The 24,626-nt window shown below is 41.5% G+C and overlaps 1 pseudogene; it reads left to right on the forward strand.

Moving 5' to 3' along the window:
* The first annotated feature begins 4,226 nt into the window (after positions 1-4,226).
* Positions 4,227-23,435, forward strand: LOC120025630 (annotated as a pseudogene).
* The last annotated feature ends 1,191 nt before the right edge of the window (positions 23,436-24,626 follow it).

Here is a 24,626-nt window from a genome sequence, read left to right on the forward strand (position 1 = left end):
TGTGGAAAGTTTGTGAGGGTTTCAATATCAACTAAAACTACAATGGGTTAATATTATTCCAAAACTACAGGCTAATCTCTTTCATGTTGTTAAATAATGTAATATAATCACATTGTTTATCTAATCCCTTGACCTAATGCTTATTATACATTAAAAAAAAAATAATAATTCAAGAGAGAATGTCAGATCAGACTTTTATTTTCTAGAGATTTTTAGGGGGAAAGACTAAATAAGAATTATAATTTGATACATTGTTTATTTGCATATCATGAAGTGATCTCAAGACAACTATGGACAAAATCCTATGCCAAAATCTAAATAATTGATTTTACATGATGTAGCTACATTTGCACATTTAATATTAAACAAACATCACACCTACATTTTCTTATAGGCTGAATCGATATATTTTCATCAGCTAATTTGTATCGACATTTTCGCCATCATTACAGTCTATGCTATGATTCATTTGCCTATCTGGGTCATTTCCATAATTTTCATCATATTCATATGGGCCACAAAAACATTCTTTAACTGCAGCGGAAGCAGAAATAATGCTCGATTCTGTTGGCCCTAGTGAAGATAGAGGAAATGAGTGGAATACTGGAACATAAGAATGGAGATGTTGTAAATCAAGATAAGCCTCGGAATGATAATGCCCCATTCCTTGTTGGAGTGCGATTCACGTTTGCGGTCACAAAGATGGAGAAGTGGAGTCAGTCAGAATGACCAGGAGTGGTATGATGTTGATTTCATGTGTCAAAAGAACAAAATGAGAACGCACAAATTATCGAAGCATGAAGTAGAATGCTATGATAATCGGAGTAGGGTACCGGTATCTTATCCGGCATCTCGATGGATATGGAGGTTTCAAAGTTTAAGATGAACATGTCAAGAATAGTTGATTCATGTCGCTTAACCTGCACTGTGAATGGAAAGAAGGGGGAAAGACTTTCTGTGTTATTGATGTTTAATGAAGAAGTTCTCCTGACCTGTATAAAGCTGGGATATATGAGATATGTGGTGTGAGCTTATGTACAAAACCCACTTCAATGTCATAAATGTAAAATGTTTGGCCATGTTTTTGAAAACGGAATATCATTGTTGAATCAGTGAGGATGCAGTGTTGCAATTGTTCCAGAGTTCCCGTGGTGCCCTGTTAGGGTGGAGGAGGTCAAAGTAGGAACGATCAGGGCTGTTGAGGTGTCCTATGCAGAAGCTGTGAAAATTGTCAAAGCAGCAAGTAGATGATGTCCAACAGTCTGTGGATGTCAGTCAGTTGAGAGATCCTGAAATACTAATCGTGAAGGTTGATTTTGTTTTGTTTATTGTGCAAGTGATTAATTGTACAGGTCAAACGAACAAAACATCTAAGAAATTGGAAATTGTGAAAGTGGCTAAAAGGTTCTGGGATCTCCTGGATTTCATAGCAGAAACTTTGTAGGTAATACTGTCTGAAAATGCTTCCCCCTCTCAGGCTCCAGAGCCTGTGTAGGGATCTGAGTAAATTTTACCAAGTGAAGGAGTACATTGACTTTTGTTTCATTTTAATTATTATTAACATATTTTTTTGTATCTCAGTTTTACCCTACCCAGCCAATAAAACATTTAAAGAAGAGGCAGAGCATTTTTTGTTTTGTTAATTAATGGACTAGCTAGGCTAGCCAGCTGAGCATAGTGTAGTAGTGTCATTAATTTATATTATGAACTAAAAGCCTGCTAGATCACAAAGTAAGGACTATGTACTGTCGATGACACCTCGTAGCCATCGATAGCATGCAACAAAAGGACATTTTATCTCTGCATGATTAATTCTGCATTCTAGCATGGAAGCTATCAGCAGCTAGCATGCCCGGCTAAATTAATCCAATAAACTAGCTATTACCCAAAGCATGTTGACTTGCTAATTTTATTAGTCATAGTTTCAGATCCTCTTGTTAGTCTTTGCTATTGTTACAGGTCCCCGTTTTGGGACTGGTGCAGCAGAAAATAGTTAACACAGGATAAACTATGAAACAGGAGAACATGGCTTCTCTTTCAAAGGTTCTCAATTATTGTCTTTTCATTGTATTTCAAGTGTATTTAATAATCTGTCTCGTAAATCCCTGACATATTAGTTATTTCACATATCAAACATACATCAATTTACACATCAAAAAGATTAGATTCCAAATCCTCAAATTCTTTACATTTATACCCGAAACACATTTACTCTTAACTGTAATTCACCCGTTTAGGTTATAACGTTAATTATGTAACGTTAGTTGACTGTTCCCCACTATAGCCCCATAGGAGACTCCAAAACATGTAAGCCTTTAAAGACTGGTATAACTCAATAGAAGTTGACTTTATACCCATGCTAAAAATACATTCACCCAGTGTAAGGGCTAATAGAAAGACCAGACTATTTCAACTGACATGAATGCGAATTATTGGAAAATGTTTGAACAAGCTAGCATAGCGCTAACCGAAGCTAGCAACCAACTGACCGGAGCTAGCAAACGGCTAACCGGAGCTAGCCAAATGCTAACAGCTTTTCTAACATTTAGAGGACAACAATTACAAAGTTCTTAAACATCAGTTACAACATTAAATTCTCTAAACCCTTAGGATATTGTCAAGAGTGACTTTTTTTTTTTTAAAGTTCAGGAGTTCGTTGTTTTCTAGAACGAATGCACAGCCATCATTTCATTTTACACTAGACATGCGTTTTCTGTCTAGTACGAACTTATACAATTACTATATTATTCAGTGTATTTTTGCACTTTACTGACCTGTAACACAGGAGAAATAATGAAACAGGAGAACATGCCTTGCCTTTCGAAGGTTCTCTCAATTATAACACACAGGTGCAGGATCGCATATAGTCCCAGTGCGAAGCGAACATGTCTCACTGCCCCCTACTGGCCAACTGTAGTATAAAGGCCTTGCAATGGCGAAACCTTAGAGGACTGACATTTCAGTAAAAGCATTCTTTCCCAATACAAAGAAACAATACATAAACACAAATGTGACCATACATTTTGCGTGTGTCATACTATCATTGCTATCTGGAGTAGCTTGATGACCTAGAAAAAAAACTATATTCTAACATTAGATTCAGTGTTGGGAGGTAGTGAACTAAATGTAGTTCAACTAGTAATTCAATTACATTTTGCAGTAGCTTAGTGGTATTTGAACCAAATTTGAAACACGTTGTGTGCCTAATTCTCAGTTGTTATGTTTAACAGACTAAATTACACATTCTGTTCATATCTGACTCAGTCATCTGTTCTGGAATTTGTAGTCTGACATTTCAGATTTAGATATGATCATTTTTCACTAAGTAGTTTGGATGAACTACTTTTCAAATTAAGTTTAGTTAAGTAAACTATATTTTTCTTAACGTTAGCTTTAGTGTAGCTTACAGTGCCTTCAGGAAGTATTACAGTGCCTTCAGGAAGACTCATTACACATTTTGTTGTGTTACAGCCTGAATTCAAAATTGATTAAATAAGATTTTTTCTCTCCCACCCATCTACACACAATACCGCATAATGACAAAGTGAAAACATGTTGAACAGCATGAACAGTGACATCTAGTGGTCAGAACATGGTACTTTCAAACTACATTATGGTAGATAATGCAATCGACTTCATTGACTAATTTCTCTGAACAGGGTGAAAAGAACATCACCAGATTCACAGGGAATACATTACATAGTATGGAGAAGCAATACTCAAAGCCACATCTTCATACTACTTGTCAAACATACAGAAAATATACTGGTTGTTGGGGTGGGATTGGCATGGGGTGTGGTGGGTCCATGGATGGCTTTTGACAATGTTTTTGAGATTTCTCTACCCCAAGATGTACTCTTAAGGAGCCAACCTTACTCCGTAAGGTCCAAGAACCTTTTATGTTATTTTCAGAGGTAGGCTGGCAGCCAAAACAGCCAAATACTCCATCTACCTAAACGTGAATCAATTCTCCATTGCGATACAGTTCTAGAAACATAAAGCCCTTTACTTTTATATCACAAAAAATAATTACGCAAATGCTAAATATACACTTACTGTACACTGTTTTAACCGGCTTTATCACAGTTGCAGCCAACAATATTTGTCAGTGACAACACGTTTCTGGCGACCTTCTTCTGCTACACATGTGTTCGGAGCATGCTAGATAGCTATCTAGCACATGCGGTCCATCTGTTTACCGTAAACACGTGCTGTAACATGGAGATATGGCCGTGTGGGAACCTGAACCCTATAAAAGGTGTGTATCAATTTAACCTTTTGTTTTATGAAAATTATTTCTCGCTGATATGAAGGATAAAGTCCTTATGCTTCCAAAACCGTACCGCAAGTGATGCGTGTTAATGTTCAGACCGAGCATCGGGGCTCTTAACAAAACCACCCATATAGAAGACACCTTCATCCAATGACTGTTATGTGTAATTTAATGGAACTGAGAGTCCTGACCAAGGGCTATGATTCCTCATGTCGTACTCATCAGTAGGAAGAAGTTTGGTCCAAATCAGTGTGAAGTTATTGGTAGCTTGGTAAACTATATTTTCAAATTTCCCCTACACGGGTTAGATAGTAGTGAAACCTTATTGCCATGCAATACCTGGACTCCAGGAAGAGTAGCTGCTGCTTTGGCAGCTAATGGGGATCCATAATATATACAAATACCTTTACTCTGTTGTGTGCCCCTTTCATCTTTTCAGCCTTAAAACTGTTCCAAAAGTCTGATGTTCCAAAATGCCTCAAACTCCTAAAGTTACACAAGAGTACCCATTACATTGAATTGGGGAGTTACCAGCAATGTTCCCTCTAATTTTATTAGTCACTGAGCAAGTTTCAGGTCTGCTGAGTGCAAACTTGAATGTTGTGAACATTTGCGTTTACTGTGAACACTGAGGTTGTACCCGCTTTAAGTTACAGTTTTAATTGTGGCCAAATAGGCTACTGTGGCTATTTGATCATAATGTAGGTGTCACAACTTCCGCTGAAGTTGGTCCCTCTCCTTGTTCGGGCGGTGTTCAGCGGTCGAAGTCACCAACCTTCTAGCCATCGCTGATCCTCTTTTCATTTTACTTTGGTTTTGTCTTGTATCACACCTGGTTCCAATCCCATCAATTACATGTGTATTTAACCCTCTGTTACCCCTCATGTCCTTGTCGGTGATTGTTTATTGTAAGTGTACGTCTGTACTGGTGTGCGTCGGGTTATGTTACCCATTGATTTTTATTATGTTTTCCGGTGTTTTTTGTAAATACACTGCGCCGTTTGAAACAGTTATTTCTCTCCTGCGTCTGACTTCTCTGCCAACAGTTCACACCCTTACAGTAGGCCTACCAGAGTGGCTTACCATCAAAAGCAATGGAGAAAATTCATCCCATAACATTTTTAACATGTTCTATCATTCAGCCTACAGTAACAGTCAATGTGTGGTGTTCAATGTAGGCCTACATTCCATGAAATTTTAGACAAAAACATGCATTAATGTTTATCCACTTGTCCTTCAGACAAAGAGGTGACTGAAAATGTTGTGTTTGATGCAAGAAACCACTTTACAAAATAAAATGCATTATTACAGATAATCAGACAAATTATGCTACCCTCTGCCTATTGGCTACTTAGCTTATTCAAGCCTGTCGCAAAATACAACACTGCCTCTTTAAGACAAAAAAAGATCTTTACTTGACTTACTTTTTAAAGATGTCTGGAAATGTATACGTTTTTTTCTTGTGTAGGAAGGAATCACTCCCCTATTGCTGACTACAAATGATCTATAACTGGGCTAATAACTCAGTAACTAGCACATGTGTGTAACGGCAGCCTTCCCTCTCTTCACGAGAAGAGAGGGTGTAACAGGGATCAGACCAACACGCAGCGTAGCCAGTGCTCAACATGTTTAATTAAATGAATAAACAGTGAACACTTACAAATACAAAATAATAAAATGTGGCAAACCGATACAGCCCTATCTGGTGCAGAGAAAACACAGAGACAGGAAACAACCACCCACAATCCCCAACACAAAACAAGCCACCTATATATGATTCCCAATCAGAGACAACACAAAACATCTGCCTCTGATTGAGAACCATATTAGGCCAAACATAGAAACAGACAAACTAGACACACAACATAGAATGCCCACCCAGCTCACGTCCTGACCAACACTAAAACAAGCACAACACACAAGAACTATGGTCAGAACGTGACAGTACCCCCCTCCTGAGGTGCGGACTCCGAACGCACCCCCTAAAACTCAAGGGGAAGGTCTGGGTGGGCATCTGTCCGCGGTGGCGGCTCCGGCGCAGGGCGAGGCCACCACTCCACCATTGTCTTTGTCCCCCTCCTTAGCGTCCTTTGAGTGGCGACCCTCGCCCCCGACCTTGGCCTAGGAATCTTCACCAAGGTCCCCACTAGATTGAGGAGACAGCTCAGGACAGAGAGGTAGCTCAGGACTGGCGGGCGGCTCTGGCGGCTCGGGGCAGGCGGGCAACTCAGACGGCGCTGGGCAGGCGGGCAACTCAGACGGCGCTGGGCAGGCGGGCAACTCAGACGGCGCTGGGCAGGCGGGCAACTCAGACGGCGCTGGGCAGGCGGGCAACTCAGACCTGCTGAGGCGCACAGTAGGCCTGGTGCGTGGTACCGGCACTGGTGGTACCGGGCTGAGGGCACGCACCTCAGGGCGAGTGCGGGGAGAAGGAACAGTGCGTACAGGGCTTTGGATACGCACAGTAGGCTTGGTGCGTGGTGCCGGAACTGGTGGTACCGGGCTGGAGACACGCACCACAGGGAGAGTGCGTGGAGGAGGAACAGAGTTCTGGAGACGCACAGGAAGCCTGGTGCGTGGTGTAGGCACTGGTGTTACTGGGCTGAGGGCACGCACCTCAAGGCAAGTGCGGGGTGCTGGAACTGGAGGCCTGGTACGTGGCGCCGGCGAGCTGGTGCATGGGGCTGCCACAGGAGAGCTGAGCTGGCACAGGACGTGCAGGGCTAGGGAGGCTCACAGGAGGCCTGGTGCGTGAGGCTGGCACAGTCTTCACCAGACGGCTAGCCCGCACCTCAGGACGAGTATGGAGAGCTGACTCAGGTGACATCAAATCCCCGACACGCTCCGTCGGGCGGATGTCGTGCCTCCAACACCAACACAACACCTCCCTCATAACTCTCTCCTCCAATTTCCCCATTAGATCCTTCACAGTCTCTACTTCGCTCACCTCCAATACTGCCCTGACCGGCTCTGGTTCCATCCTTGGCTCCTTACGGTAAGCAGGGGGAGTTGGCTCAAGTCTCCTACTTGACCCAGCTACACTCCCCTTTACCCCCCCCCCCCCCCCCCCAATACATTTTTGGGGTTTCTTCTCGGGCTTCCTACCGCGTCGTGCTAACCTCATTCGCTGGTATCCCTCTGCACATTGCTCCATGGAATCCCAGGCGGGCTCCGGCACTCTCCCTGGGTCGATCGACCACCTGTCTATTTCCTCCCAAGTGGTATAACCCAGATCCTGCTCACGCTGCCGAGCTAGCTCCTCAAAACGCCGCCTCTCCGCTTTCGCTGCCTCCAGCTCCGCTTTGGGGCGGCGATATTCCTCTGGCTCTGCCCAGGGTCCTTTTCCGTCCAGCTCATCCTCCCATGTCCACTCCTGAACTCGCTGCTGCTGCTGCTGCTGCCCGTTGCTACGCTGCTTGGTCCGAGATTGGTGGGTGGTTCTGTAACGGCAGCCTTCCCTCTCTTCACGAGAAGAGAGGGTGTAACAGGGATCAGACCAACACGCAGAGTAGCCTGTGCTCAACATGTTTAATTAAACAGTGAACACTTACAAACACAAAATAATAAAATGTGGCAAACCGATACAGCCCTATCTGGTGCAGAGAAAACACAGAGACAGGAAACAACCACCCACAATCCCCAACACAAAACAAGCCACCTATATATGATTCCCAATCAGAGACAACACAAAACATCTGCCTCTGATTGAGAACCATATTAGGCCAAACATAGAAACAGACAAACTAGACACACAACATAGAATGCCCACCCAGCTCACGTCCTGACCAACACTAAAACAAGCACAACACACAAGAACTATGGTCAGAACGTGACAATGTGGCTACATGCAGCTCTCACTTTGATCTCAGAACAAGCGCATCTATTCACGACCACTCATGCTGTAAACATAGTCCAGTTCAAAGTAAATGGCACAGATCCATATATGGCACTGTCTATTTGCATAATATACCATTGCATTGTCTATTATGCAATCCATGATTCGCAAAATAATTTTTTGAAAGAGGAAGCATATGTTTTCTTTTCAGTCTCCTCCATTTCCACTGAACGATGTGAACTGTAAGGATTTCTTTCCTATTACTAATATTGTAAAATTAACAAATTTACAAAAATACCTGTTTTAAGGCCAACTTACAGAAGAGGAACTTTTTGAGGCAAAATCTTTTCAGTCTGGAAAAACGCCAGGGCTTGACAGTATACCAAACCTTTTTGATGTACTCAAAGATCCATTATTAGCATGTTTTAATTACTCCTATAAAAATGGTAGACTTTCAGGTACTCAACAAGAAGGTCTGATTTCATTACTACTTAAACAGGACTCAGGTGGTAAGTATAAAGATCCAGTCCATTTAAAAAACTGGAGGCTTCTTACACTTCAATGTGATGCGAAAATCCTGGCGAAATGCATAGCACATAGAATAAAAAAAGGTTTTACTAGATATTGTTCATCCTGATCAGACAGGTTTGGCTATGTTAGCTAGCTGGCTATGACTATCCAACACAACACTGGAACTCTTCCAAGTCAAGGTAAGCTTTTGGTTTAATTAATTTATTGCCACCGGGGCCCACCGGTGTAACTGCTGACTGACTATGCACTAACCTTTCTGCATGATTGTAGTGGGTTTACGAACGTGTTAGTTCTGTTAGCTATGTTGACTAGGATTTTACTTTAGCTAATATGGGGACAATGATATAGGCTGTGTGTAGCAGTTATGACATGGTTTGGCTTGGAAAGGTTTTTTCGCCTGGTCACATACAGCTGATGTGTTGTTCATTAAAGTCCACAAACAAAGGGAAAATGTGAGAGGAGAAGAGTGCATTCTGGTGAAAAACGTTTCTTAAATGGAAGCAAACGAAACAGGGATAAAAATACCTGAATTTGTCCAATAGAAACTCTCGTTTTCAACTGTTGGATTAATGATTACACTCTAGATAAGCTAGATGCAGGCAAGAGTGTGCAAGGCGTTATTGAAGGCGTCTGTCTGTCCACGTGTCACTGTCTGTCATCTAAAAAAATGTATCTTGACCTGTGTGCACCTATGTTGTAAACTGTCATTCGTAGGCTAGGTTGTTGCAACCTCATGATGGGTATAGGGAAAATTTGAGTATCATGTAGTAGCCTAAACCTATCAATGTTACATTGAACTGGGTAAATGGAATATGAATGACAGCCATCCAACATGCTGTAATAGAAATAAGGCCATGCTCATGAACAAAAAAAGAATCCTCCCTCAACATAAAACTGCACTGAATTTGTCAAGAATATGATGAAATCATTTGCCTTGACATAATTTACTTTAACTTGTAGCTACAGTACAGTTGACCATAGCCTCTTGTCTTCTCCATGCCATTAAATGCCTTCCAGAATATAACCTAGTTTTGGTATGGGAGGATGATTTTCTCTAATCCCATTCTATAATCTGACCTGCCAGCGCAAATCGAGGGATTATAATCTACAGCCATTGTTCTCTTCCTACAGCCACTAATTAGAAGTTGGTAAGAACGGGTTTGAGCTGTCAGATACTCCCAACACAGACAGTAAATCTCCAGATTAGACAGCTTTGCCTGAGATAATGACAAAAAAAACATCTTTCCCACGACAGTCTGTTGGAAAAAAGATTTACCATATGCGATTCTTGGACCTAACCTGAATCGGATGTTCTTTTGGAGAAAACCCTATGGGAAAATATCACACCTAAAACAAAGGGCCAGATTCAATCCGATCACATTTTGTCCGCTATCACGATGTAGAGGCAACGTTCCCCTATTCGTGGAGACCACATTCACGGTAAACGCGGCATATGTCTGCTCAATCTGCTCAATCTGCTCAAAATGTCAATCGCGCTATAACACGGATCTTTTCCCATAGGGGATTTTTGAAACACCTAAAATAAGGGCTTTGTTTCAGTGTAGGCTTACCCTGGCGTGATGTTTGATAACCATGTAAATCTCTCTGACAAGGTGACTTTTATCAATATAATTTTCCTGTATTTACCCCCCCAAAAATACATAAATGCTAATTATCTGCTAATGTGGGAGTTACATGGTTACCATGGTGCTGTGAGGTCACCTAGGCGGAGAGCTCCTGTACATTGTGTTCTTTTTTATAAATCTCTGTTTTGTTCACATAAATATTGTGATCTTCAATGTAAAAGTTACAGGACTTCAACATCAAATCAGTTTTTTGCCTTGGCTAGCTAGCTACCTGGATGGCTAATACTTGCATTTAAATAATGCTGCAGCAGCTCCGGTTTTTATGTTTCACCTGGAAGGTGAAGACTGCGGTGTCTGAGCTGTCAGAGGGACTGTTCCTGACCACTGCTGATTTTCTGGCGCTTTACTGCAGCATCAACCAGGTGCCTGCTTCACTGTCGGCAATGGAGGATCAGCTACCTACGGAGTAGAGGCTACTATGGAGTAACTGCGAACGTTGGACAAAGCTATGGGCCATTAAGAGCTCCTGGCTTGTCTGACAGACTGACTTTCTCCCTGGCTGCACCCTCCGCTCAAGCCATACTGACTTTTCCAAACTGCCTCAACTCCATTCGTTTTGCATCTTTAATTTGTTATTCATTGATAAATGATGTATTTTGTTAACAAGAGGACCTCAATGGAAATACGTTTCTAAACTTTGTTGTCATATCTCATACTTAACTACAAATGCCTGTCTCAAGCTTCCCGTCACTCACCAGGGCCATGATGATCTGGACGAGACTAACGTGTCGAGGCAAAGGTAAGAATCTTGTCACGATCGTCGTATTGTGAAAGAGAGGAGGACCAAGGCGCAGCGTGATAGCAATACATCTTCTTGTTTAATGAAGACGAAAAACGAAGAAACACTTTACACACTAAACAAAACAACAAACCGACGAACGTGAAGCTATACAAACATAAGTGCAGACACAGGCAACTTAGACATAGACAATATCCACGAACTACCTAATGAATATGGCTGCCTAAATATGGTTCCCAATCAGAGACAACGATAGACAGCTGTCTCTAATTGAGAACCAATCTAGGCAACCATAGACCTACATACACCTAGACTGAACACTGCCCCATAAACATACAAAAAACCCTAGACAATACAAAACACATACATCCCCCATGTCACACCCTGACCTAACTAAAATAAAGAAAACAAAGATAAGGCCAGGGCGTGACAAATCTCTGGATTAGCTATCTAATATTAGCAAAGTAGTGAATAAATTGGCAACATTTGTTTAGATGGACAACTCTGTCTTGGGCAAGTTTAACATTTACACAATACCTGTTATCTTGCTAGCTAACTCATGGTTAGCTAGTTAGCAACATTAGTCTGGCTAGATTAAATGTCTATTTGTCTAGACATTTAAATGCATAAGAAATTCATAAAAACGAGCTTAGCCTTCTTTGGCTTTCATAAACCAACAGTCTAGCTTGCTAGTCAACTAGCTAGCTAACGTAGATGGTGAAGCTAGGTGTTCTTATGTTTATTTGTGTCTGTAGGTGAGGGTTGGGTAGTTTACTTCAAGTAACTACTTGACTTTTAGCTACCCTAGCTAGCTGTATTATTTTAGTCTGGATTTTTGAGAGGTTTCAGAGATGGACTGATTAGCATCCTCTCGAGTCAACAGTGTGCTTAATTTACTGCAGGAAAAGTTTGCTGTTACCCTCTGAACAGCAGGTCATTAGTATAGCTAGTAGGCAAGGTTATGGAACCATATTTAGTCCTGTCTGCTATGGTGGGTTTTACATTAATTGTTTTTGAGAGAATTACTGTCACATTATTGATGCCAAATTGCTAACCTTATTTGCACCTTCTCTATTCCAGAACCAATGGTTGTGCCTGAGTCTTATCACCTCTCAACTAGGTAAGCTGTTTTAACCTGGGACACTATTCTCCTGCTTTGGTTTAAGTCATTGCTGGAAGTCAACTGAAGAACAGGAGTGTGTGACGGGTTTTGTCCCAGTCCAGCTCTAACAACTGACTCAACATAACAAATCACGGCGATAGGATATGATTTTTGAGCTGGGCTGGAACAAAACCTTATACACGCTCTTGTCATTCAGATCTGGAGATGTCCACCGTTTTAAGTCATTTCTGTACTACGGGTACAATATGCTCCTCTCAAGTTGAACTTGAACTTGTTGACTGATGCCAAGGCGGCGGCTGTTAAGAAGGAAGCAGCTGTGAACCAGAAGACTGCAGCCAAGGCAACACTGGTCCACACCTGTCCTGTCTGGTGAGTAGTATTGGTTGGTACTGTATGTGCCTTTAGGTTCCTCTCCATGTGTAGACTATTGTACTGGCCTGTGTGGTACAGTCTTTCATATGTGTAGTAGTTTGTTGCATCTTATTGCTTAGTTTATCATTTGTGTCAACTTCAATCTAAGCCACAGATTATTTAACTTCCACCATTTTGTACTTGACCTTTATAGATGCAGACCTGAAGACATTCAAGCAGCACTTTGAGAGCAAGCATCCCAAGACTCCAATGGTTCCAGTACTGGTTGATGTGCAGGCCTGAGTGACCACACACTCAAATGGACCTACAGCTGAGATAAGATTCTTCCATCACTCACACACAGTAGACGTAGTGTGAACCACCATGTTGTCGGCAAAATGCTGTCCTCAATGCTTAAGTTGTATTGTGTATGTCTCAATTGGTGGAAATGCTGTGATCACTCACCGTCTTTAATGTTGTGATTCAGACGCACAATTACCACGATTTAAATGCTGCAACTGAGACGGAATGACGTCGAGGGACACACGCTGAGAACCCGAGTATGACTGGACACGGGCCGGATATTTGTGACAGACCTAAAAGGCGTGCAGAAGCACACCAGCACCCCATGTTATGTTTCTTCCATGGCCAACCATCCCTTTAGTTATCGCCTATTCCACACTATGCCCCCATACTCCCTCAAATTCGACCTTTTTGAAACTCTCCATCTTATCTCTATAAACCCACCCTACCTTCACCCGTTTTCCCTATGCTTTATCCTTCACTTGTTCTCCTGATTAGATAACATCTAGATTCAAGAACGTTTAAAACTGTGGTGTACTGTTTTTGTCACTTGTTTCCCCCCACATGTGTAACACTGTCCTGCTTATTCTAAGGTTCAAACTGAATGCAATGGTAAATATGCTGCTCATAATTGACAGCAGCAACATGGACCTGTTAAATTGACAAGAAGGGTGTTGATATAGCTGCGTTTGGCATGGCTTCCTTGTTTTCAGTCTTAAGTGTGTTTCTCATTCTGCTGTAGTTTACATAGACTCAGCAAAAAAAGGAAACGTCCCTTTTTCAGGACCCTGTCTTTCAAAGATAATTCAAAAAAATCAAAATAACTTCACAGATCTTCATTGTAAAGGGTTTAAACACGGTTTCCCATGCTTGTTCAATGAACCATACACAATTAATGAACATGCACCTGTGGAACGGTCGTTAAAACACTAACAGCTTACAGACGGTAGGCAATTAAGGTCACAGTTATGAAAACGTAGGACAATAAAGAGGCCTTTCTACGGACTCTGAAAAACACCAAAAGAAAGATGCCCAGGGTCCCTGCTCATCTGCGTGAATGTGCCTTAGGCATGCTGCAGTAAGGCATGAGGACTGCAGATGTGGCCCTGGCAATAAATTGCAATGTCCGTATTGTGAGACGCCTAAGACAGCGCTACAGGGAGACAGGACGGACAGCTGATCGTCCTCACAGAGGTAGACCACGTGTAACAACACCTGCACAGAACCGGTACATCCGAACATCACACCTGCGGGACAGGTACAGGATGGCAACAACAACTGCCCGAGTTACACCAGGAACGCACAGTCCCTCCATCAGTGTTCAGACTGTCCGCAATAGGCTGAGAGAGGCTGGACTGAGGGCTTGTTGTAAGGCAGGTCCTCACCAGACATCACCGGCAACAACGTCGCGGTTTTGTCTCACCAGGGGTGATGGTCGGATTCGCGTTTATCGTTGAAGGAATGAGCGTTACACCGAGGCCTGTACTCTGGAGCGGTTTCAATTTGGAGGTGGAGGTGGAGGGTCCGTCATGGTCTGGGGCGGTGTGTCACAGCATCATCAGACTGAGCTTGATGTCATTGCAGGCAATCTCAACGCTGTGCGTTACAGGGAAGACATCCTCCTCCCTCATGTGGTACCCTTCCTGCAGGCTCTGACATGACCCTCCAGCATGACAATGCCACCAGCCATACTGCTCGTTCTGTGCATGATTTCCTGCAAGACAGGGTATGTCAGTGTTCTGCCATGGTCAGCGAAGAGTCCGGATCTCAATCCCACTGAGCACGTCTGGGACCTGTTGGATCGGAGGGTGAGGGCTAGGGCCATTCCCCCCAGAAATGTCCGGGAACTTGCAGGTGCCTTGGTGGAAGAGTGGGGTAACATCTCACAGCAAGAACTGGCAAATCTGGTGCAGTCCATGAGGAGGAGATGCACTGCAGTACTTAATGCAGCTGGTGGCCTCACCAGATACTGACTGTTACGTTTGATTTTGACCCCCCCCCCCCCTTTGTTCAGGGACACATTATTCCATTGATTTTAGTCACATGTCTGTGGAACTTGTTCAGTTTATGTCTCAGTTGTTGAATCTTATGTTCATACAAATATTTACACATGTTAAGTTTGCTGAAAATAAACACAGTTGACAGTGAGGACGTTTCTTTTTTTTGCTGAGTTTAGTATTTTATATTAAACCTACCTTACACATCCATTTGTAACTCACCCACTAAAAATCACAATATGTTTTACATTCTGTGTTATTGATGCTGGTCTAATTCCTAAAATGGAAAAGCAGAAGAATCTGTGGCTCTCAGACAGTGATAATTAAGTGATTATGCCAGAGAAGCCGGTGTTTGGAGGATATATTAACATGGGTGTTGTTCGGGCAAACCGTGCCAATATATCCTCCAAACACAGCTTCGAGTACATTATCCCTTTTCTACAACGGGTTATCAACATATTCAAATAATGATTAATGAAAATGTCAAAAACGTTATTTTGATTAATTTATTCATACTATTTCATCCTTCCACACGATGTAGTCCCGACACAAATCTAGGGTTGTTACCCAAGACATTTTCTAGTGACATTTATTTGGATACATCCATGACAATGAGCTAATGACGTGCGATTTCGCCTGGCATAGAAAATGTGCTCACTGTTGTTCAGAGGAGCTAGCCAGCAACACAGCTAAAACAATCACTTCAAACTGAAGCTGGAAAGACTGCAAACTAGCTGCACTTCGTTTAGTTTAACCTTTTTTCAATTGACATTTCTTTGAATATATATCCATAAAAATTATGCCAGCTGATTCATGGTTTCGACTGGCTTAGAAACGCTGCCTGCCGGTCTGTCTCGTCCCGACTCCTGAGATATTCATTAATACCCGACAGCTGGTGATTAAATTTGAATATTGAAACAATGTTGCAAATGTCGGAGAAACAGACAGCAAGGTTGATACAAATCTCCGCTGTTGAAAACTAAACATTAGTCTAAAAGAAAATGTGAGATAATGTCTAAATGCTTTTTATAGTGGAGATCAAGGTTAGAAATTGCTTGGCTGACGAGACAGTGAATTGCGCAGTCAGATGGAACAGAATAAGTAGGCATTTTAATGTTATAGATTTAGCCGATGGCAATTTGTGGAATAGACACCGGCTGGAATGCGGCTTTAACCAAATCAGCATTCAGGATTTGACCCACCCGTTGTATAATAGTTCATATGGAGCTCTTTGATGTCAAAGGTTTGTGACACGGATGAATAAATACATTAATCTTTACATGTTATGTATAAAATACATATTTATGCGTTGTTTACTATTTTGATTTATTTAAAACAATATCATTGTTGGAGTTCAGGCGTTACGTGATTGATGGGTGACTAGGTGCATTGTCAAATAAATCTGCTTATTCGTTCATGATTATGGATACATTTTTCTGCAATCTGGCTTTAAATCTGCAACAGAACATGTCAATAAGTTAGTTCTGAATTGCTTTAATACAGCAGTGTATACTGACACCATGAATTGAAATAGATCTCACCTCGTTCATACACTATATATACACAAGTATGTGGACACCCCTTCAAATTATTAGGTTCGGCTATTTCAGCCACACCCGTTGCTGACAGGTGTATAAAATCGAGCACATAGCCATGCAATATCCATAGATAAACATTGGCAGTGGAATGGCCCGTACAGATTTCTGCCCTACTAGACCTGGTCCGGTCAACTGTATGTGTTGTTATTGTGAAGTGGAAATGTCTAGGAACAACAACGGCTCAGCTGCGAAGTGGTAGGCTACACAAGCTCACAGAACGGGACCGCTGAAGCGTGTAAAAATCATCTGGCCTCGGTTGCAACACTCACTACCAAGTTCCAAACTGCCTCTGGAAGCAATGTCAGCACAATAACTGTTCGTCGGGAGCCTCTTGAAATGGTTTTCCATGGCCGAGCAGCCGCACACAAGCTTCAGATCACCATGCGCAATGCCAAGCATTGGCTGGAGTGGTGTAAAGCCATTGGACTCTGGAACACGTTCTCTGGAGTGATGAATCACACTTCACAATCTGGCAGTCCGACGGACGAATCTGGGTTTGGCGGATGCCAGGAGAACATGCATAGTGCCAACTGTAAAGTTTGGTGGAGGAGGAATACTGGTCTGGGGCTGTTTTTCATGGTCCGGGCTAGGCCCCTTAGTTCCAGTGAAGGGAAATCTTAATGCTACAGCATACAATGGCATTGCAGACAATTCTGTGCTTCCAACTTTGTGGCAACAGTTTGGGGAAAAACCTTTCCTGTTTTAGCATGACAATGCCCCCGTGCACAAAGCGAGGTCCATACAGAAATGGTTTGTTGAGATCGATGTGGAAGAAGTTGACTGGGCGGGCACAGTCCTCAACCACATCGAACACCTTTGGGATGAATTGGAACATCGACTGCGAGCCCAACATCAATGCCCGACCTCACTAATGCCCTTGTGGCTGAATGGAAGCAAGTCCCCACAGCAATGTTCCAACATCTAGTGGAAAGCATTCCCAGAAGAGGGGAGGCTGTTATAGCAGCAAAGGGGGGACCAACTCCATATTAATGCCCATGATTTTGGAATGAGTCCACATACTTTTGGTCAAGTAATGTATAATTGGAAGAAATAAGGGTCTAGATATAGATCTCTACTGGCTGAACGAGAAGAGGATCTGGTTGCTAATAATCATCTAGGTAGGTAGGTAGCTAGCTAGCTTCTTTGCAAAAAACAACCTAGTATTCATGGCACATTGTAAATATCTGACTGCTATAAGGATAGTATTCTGTACAAGACCAAATGGATACATAAGACCACTGGTATTACAGGTAGATAAATGAAATATGGTACAATAAATGAAAATGTAGCTAGCTAGCTGACAGCAAAGATGTCAGCTAGAGATGACGTGCAGGAGCTTGCAGGCATTTGTAGTCTTGCATGATGTCTACTTTGATGCTAATTAGCATTTTCGAATCTGCGAGAGACTAATATATTGATAGAATTCACCTTGTCCGAGAGAGAACGATATACACGGTTATCAAAACGTCACGCCAGGGAAAGCCTACCTGAAACACAGACCTTGTTTGAAGTGGTTCTGAAATCCCCTATTGGGAAAAATGTAAGGCGGAAAAAAACGATTGGAAACATTTCCGTGTTTGGCCACTAGATTTTTTTATGGGTATTATGACACGTCCACTGTGGGCCTCTATGGGGGGGGGGGGGGGGGGGGGGGGGGTTACACATCCTTTTTACCTCAGATTGGTGTTGTTAGTATAAAAGTTTATAGTCAAGAACAATTGCTTTTAGTTTTTTTTTGCTGTTGATTTTGTGGCCACACACCAAGTTGTCCTATACAACTTATTCCCAGATTCAGTGTGGTTTTTGAGCTGTGTTATTTAAAACTTCTTAAGACTAGGGGGCAGTATTCAGAAGTTTGGATGACTGAGGTGCCCAAAGTTAACTGCCTGTTACTCAGGCCCAGAGCCTAGGATATGCATATGCATGGTAGTATTGGATAGAAAACACTCAAGTTTCTAAAACTGTTAAAATAATGTCTGTGAGTATAACAGAACTGATTTGGCAGGCGAAATCCCGAGGACAATCCATCCAGGAATTTTTGTTGTTGTTGAGGTCACTGGATTTTCCAATGCTTTTCTATGGGAAAGCATAATTATTAGGACCCAGATTGCAGTTCCTATGGCTTCCACTAGATGTCAGTCTTTAGAAATTGTTTAATGTTTTTTTTTTTATGAAGAAGTATTCGTATCCTTTCTAAGTGTCACCCAGGTGAACTCTAGTCTTTTGGTGCGCTTGAATCAGAGCGCGCTCCTCATTTTTCTCCGGTATTGGAAACAGTTTATTCCGTCTTAAATGTTATCGATTATTTACATATTAGGGTACCTGAGGTTGGATTAGAAACGTTGTTTGAAATGTTTGGACCAAGTTTACAGGTAACTTATTAGATACTTTGTAGGCATGTTGGGAGAGTTGGAACCGGTGTATTTCTGAATCAAACGCTACAAAGAAACTGACATTTTTGGGATATAAAGGACTTTATCGAACAAAACGACCATTCATTGTGTAACTGAGACTTTTGGGATTGCAAAAAGATGAAGATCTTCAAAGGTAAGCGATTTATTTTATCGCTATTTCTGACTTTCGTGATGCATCTACTTGGTTGGAAAATGTTTTTCATGCTTTTGTATGCGGGGCGCTGTCCTCAGATAATTGCATGGTATGACAAAGCGGCTGGATTATCAAAATCCAACACTCTGAAATGTAGCTGATGGTCTTCTGCAAGTTGTCCTCTAACCAGTGAAGTAAAAAAGAGCTTCAGTTTCCATGTGTTTTTTGTTGTTGTGTTAGTTTCAACATCGTCTAAAACCAGATTTCCCCCCCAATCAATATGATTTATTGCCACTTGTCAAAACAGGGTTTTTGGTGCTGAAAACTAGCGGTCATTGCAGATAGACCTATATGAAATAGAGTTTCAAACCTATTTCATATAGGCCTATTTCATATAGGTCTATTGGCCTGCCTGATGTCACCAGGCAGGCCAAAACTCCATGCCACCAAAACAGGCTGAAATTTCAGGCAGTCTTTTCAAACAGCTCTTACACAAAGGGTATTATCATAATTTTCAAAGTATTATTCTAACCTCATAGTGTGGAAATGTATGTAAAACACAGGAAAATCACGTTTGACTGCACAGGGCCATTAAGTTTTAGGAATATAAATTGAACTTTCAACATTAATTTCTAATGGCATCGTACTTAATCAGGTTAAAACTGCAGAAAGAGTCTAAAAATGTGCTGCGATTTATTTTGATGATATACTAGAAATCACCAAATCGGGTTTGCCCTGCCTAATGCTAACATGAAAGACTGCAGTATATTTTGCTTTATTAAAGATTCTGACTTTACATTACCTCTTCAACATAACGTTTCAGGATAATACAAAAAGATAGAGAACCAGGGTGTATTCATTAGTGGGATTCCTTTACAAAACGTTTTGTCTGTTGCAAAAAGGAAACCGTTTACTGTTTATCCTAGGAACCAAACTGAAGAAACAAAACAAAACACGGAGGACCTACCCAAATTTGTCCAATAGAAACTCTCGTTTTCGTTGCAAAATGTTTTCCGTTTGGAGTAAACGTTTTCTGTTGCAAAACACATAGATTTGATGTATTTTACTATGTGCAACAGACAAAACATTTTGCAACAGAATCCGACTAATGAATACACCCCCCAAGTTGCACCACTTGTTTTCGTTATTCTGTTTTCAAAAAGGGACTTTACATTGATTGTCTGTGTACTCGCAGCAAAGAGGACAGTCTTAAAAGTGCAAGTAAAATGTGGTGTTAGCTCAACAACTTCAATGGCTTTGCAACCACATGAAATCTCAAACTAACTGTAATACATTCAGGGACCTCTCCAATCCAAAGCAATTTGTTTGTTTATTTTTGACTTTACATTAAAAAAATTACTTAAAACCACCCCATATCACATGTATGAACACAACCAACTGTTATTGATTCAGGGATCTCTTCCCTCAAATCCACGGCAATTACTGTAGAACCTTTTGACTCTATTTCCTCTGAATTTTTATTCAATTTTACTTGCAAATACTTCCTTAAAACCTCAGTAGCTTCCACCCCATATGACTTTAAATGAGTACAACCAACTGTTATTGATTCAGGGATATCTTCCCCTCCAAACTACACCAATTACTTTTGCACTTTGTCTATTTTTTATGAATTCGAATTCATAAAAGTCAAAAGATAAAAACAGGGGGTGTAACTTGTTTGATACCGTCAGCTGATTTAGAATACAGAGTGGCTGCGGGTGCCAATTCTTCGGAACCCTTATCTCGATAGCTAAAGATCCAAAGCTTCTGCGCACGTGTCATTTCCATCATCCTGGCACGTTCCATTGAATAGGTATTGACGAGCATCTTTAATATCAAGTTGAATGAGAGCTATAGCTAGCTAGCATAACTGTTTACATTTCAAGTTGAATTTCAAATAATGAGTAGAATGCATACATTTTGATCAACTGCTTAGCTCTGATTTATTCCAATAAGCTGTCTATTACCCAAAGGATGTGGACTTGCAGATTTTTTTTCCTGTCATAGCTTCAGATCATCTGTTGGTCTTTGCTATTGGGGGGGCTCCCGAGTGGCGCAGCGGTCTAAGGCACTGCGTCTCAGTGCCAACGTTATATTGCAGTGAAACCTTTGTGGCCTCCAATAACTTTACCCTGTTGTGTGCCCCTTTCATATTTTCAGCCTTAAAACTGTGCCAGAACTGTGAAATCTGATGTTCCAATATGCCTCAAACTCCTCAAGTTACATAAGAGTGCCCACTACAATGAACTGGGAATTTACCAGTAGCTGGCCAGTCCTTGTGCCCAGGGGAATCCGCCTGTACACATTTGAACAGATTCTGTTATTCATGAAAGAAACCCCATACATTACAGATGGATACGGAGCCCGCTTACAATCCAAACTCTGTCTAAAAAGGTATGTCAAGAGAATAGTATAAGCTCAATGTAATGTAGTATGTTTTTGTATCGTTTTAATAATATTTACCTGGTTGTTGTTGTGTAGCCTGGTCCCAGGTCTGTACTGTCTTGCCAACTCCCACGGTTATTGTCACGTCAAACAATGACCATAGCAGTTAGCAAGACGGCTGTTACGGGATTTTTGTGTTTAATGACTAAAATATGTATACATTTGACTTAGAATTATAACTAAACAGAATACTACTATATTACTGTAAGAATGAATCTTATTACAATCATAAATGTTGAATGTTATGTGTTCCTTGTTAGAAAGAATGGGTTTATCTTCAGACAGGCTAGAATGATGTCTCTACCCAGGGAGGGGAAAGACCTTGGGTTGGTTGTAGATAGTTTAGCAGGTGGCAGACAGTAATGAGAACTCGAACTGTATTGCCATTGTATCCGAGAGGAGGTTGGACATTAAAACCTATGACATCATCTTTATTATATAACCTGATGTAAAATGTATTATGATCAGTACTCTCGAGAATAAACGCTATTGATTGATTGATTTTAAGACTGGTTTCTGTCCATTTAATGCTGATAATTATCTTACAAATTCTTATTTATAGGCAGAGTGTTTTAATTGAATTGGTTGATAAACAGGAATTACAATTCCTTTAACAACGGCACAAACAGATATGGAACGAGGCTCGTTGTTGAGAGTGTGTTGTGTTGGATGGTTTTCCACCCTTTTAGTATTTTTATCCTGTCAAATGAGACAGTCAACATGGAGTCATCTTCTGTGGTTCCTGCTCTTCTTCCTACTGGGGGTTAATGACATGTCTACGGTACTGCCAGCTTCAGGAGCCAACAAAGACTACGGCATCTACTGCATAGGACGGTTCTGCTTTCAGGTGTGTGTGTGTGTGTGTGTGTGTGTGTGTGTGTGTGTGTGTGTGTGTGTGTGTGTGAGAGAGGCAGGGGAGAGATCACATATCTGTCTGTCCTTGAAACTCCTACAGCTTGTTATGGTTTACAGGTCTTATCTGTAAGGCTTAACTGTGTCCAGGAGTATTGTTGTTGTATGAAGCTACCTGTCGTTTCTGTAGGTGTGTATGCTGTGTTCTGTGGGGTACCACCTGTTCTCCTGCCACCTCTCAGAGAAGAAGTGCTGCCACTGGACTACGTTGGAACCTTGGCTGTTACGTTCCAGGGGTCTTGTATGCCTTCCACTGCGTCGCTGTGTCTTAGACAATACATTCCATCATTTGTTGTGTTTTTCGCTCATACCGTTTGTTTCAGTAAAGATAACTTTTTATAACACATGCAATCTGACACTGTAAACATATAACTACGCAAACTGGCTCTGAAATTACATATTTTCCCATAGCGCATCTTCTACCCTCCGTCTACTCTAAAGTTCTGGAGACAGGTGTGCCTAGTGATTGTTATAGCGTTGATATTGGCCGTGTTCTTGGCTCAGATCCACCCTCACTACCACTCTAAGGAGTGGCGACACCAGCGTACTTCCATCCTCAGCTCAGTGGCTGGCTATGGGGTCATCCCAGCCGTCCACTGGGTCTGGCTCAATGGAAGCTTCAGCTCTGCTGTCGTCCAGATGAGTCATCAGATACCTGAATTACAATATTGGGTAACACTTTATTTGAAGGGTACCTACATAAGGACTTAATACCACATTCATAAAGAGTACAATTATGCATCGGTCCAGTATTCTGTTACCGTGAATGTCTCACCATCTGTTATCTCTGTCTGCAGTTGTTCCTGCCTCGTGATGGTGATGTACTTGATAGCTGGAGCCGAGTTCCTCTTTTACATCGGTAAAATCTACACATCTCATAGCAAATAACCACTTACATGTGTCATTCTGCAACTTGTCTTGCTCAAACTGATACCGTCAAACGAGCTGAAAATGTCAAGTGACCTTGTGATGCTCCTTGACCTACACAGGTCAGCTGAACTCCCTGGGTGCCAGCCACCAGGTGTGGCATGTCCTGGTGGTGTTTATGCTCTGCTCGTGGCACCAGACTTCTGTGTATTTAATGAACTTCAGGCACAACCAGCCCTGCCCCCTTATCTACACCAGCAGCAGCTAGAGCCTCAGACTGGCCCAGCCAACAACCGAGCAGCCACAGACTCTACTGTAGCCACTCAATGTAAACCAGACGACAACTGAACCTTTAACGTAATGTAACAAAATGTGGAAAAAGTCAAGGGGTCTGAATACTTTCCGAATGCACTGTATATACTAAAAGGGACATAATTTTAATGTATCTGTATTAAAGGCATGTCTCTCTTGATTATTTTAAATGAATAAAGAATGCCTAAAGGAATATTGTTCAATTAATGTTCAGATTTTTGTTTTTTCATTAGTCTGATTAATTTTGCGTAATTTTGTCAGATGCTCAAAGTCTGTCCACGAGAGATTACGCTCAGATTTACTTTCACTTGAAGATAACAGTAGCTATTAGAAAATGCCTTCCTCCTCAAAGTTAAGAGACCCACTTGTCTTCTCCACACCATCAAATGTCTTATACCAAGGTATAGTTTTGGCATGTTAGGATGACATTTTCTGTAATCCCATTCTATAATCTGTAGTAATCTCTGACCTGCCAGTGAAAATTGAAGGATTATACTCTAAAGCCATTGTTCTTTTCTTAGAGACACTAATTAGAATTTGAAAGGAAATGGTTAAATAGTCCCAGCACAGACAACAAATCTCAAGATTATACAGTCTTGCCTGAGATAATGACAGAGATCATCTCTCTTCACAACAGTCTGTTAGCAAAACATTGCAGAACCACATTAGGAGGATTTATCAGAGGATCTTTTGGAGACCTCAATCTTAGTCTTACTTGACACATTGTCTTTATTTTCAGGTGCAGACAGAGATTAAAAATTCCTGCCATGTAAAACACAAAATCACACATTATATCAGAATTGTGCTAAACAGCTTTCACTGGTTAATCACCCCATTACATGGCAACTCAGGAGTCTGCACTGTTTTGGGGATTATAGGGTGAGATCAGGGCTTTGTATTACGAGAGAGACTCCATGATAACTGACAGTTCTGAATCAGATGTGAAAGTTATTGCTTGCAAATCCAATGCAAGCATTTTTGTACAACCTCTTTTCAGAAAAAAAAGTAAAATTAGTTAAATGCCCAGTGCATTCAAAAATGTGATTCTGTGTTTTATATACACAAACCATCTCTTTCCATGACACAGACTGACCAGGTGATGCCAGGTTACCCAATTATTTTTAAGCCGTGAGACATGGATTGTGTA

The sequence above is a fragment of the Salvelinus namaycush genome, chromosome 31, assembly GCF_016432855.1.
Source record: "Salvelinus namaycush isolate Seneca chromosome 31, SaNama_1.0, whole genome shotgun sequence".
NCBI classification, from domain to species: Eukaryota; Metazoa; Chordata; class Actinopteri; order Salmoniformes; family Salmonidae; genus Salvelinus; species Salvelinus namaycush.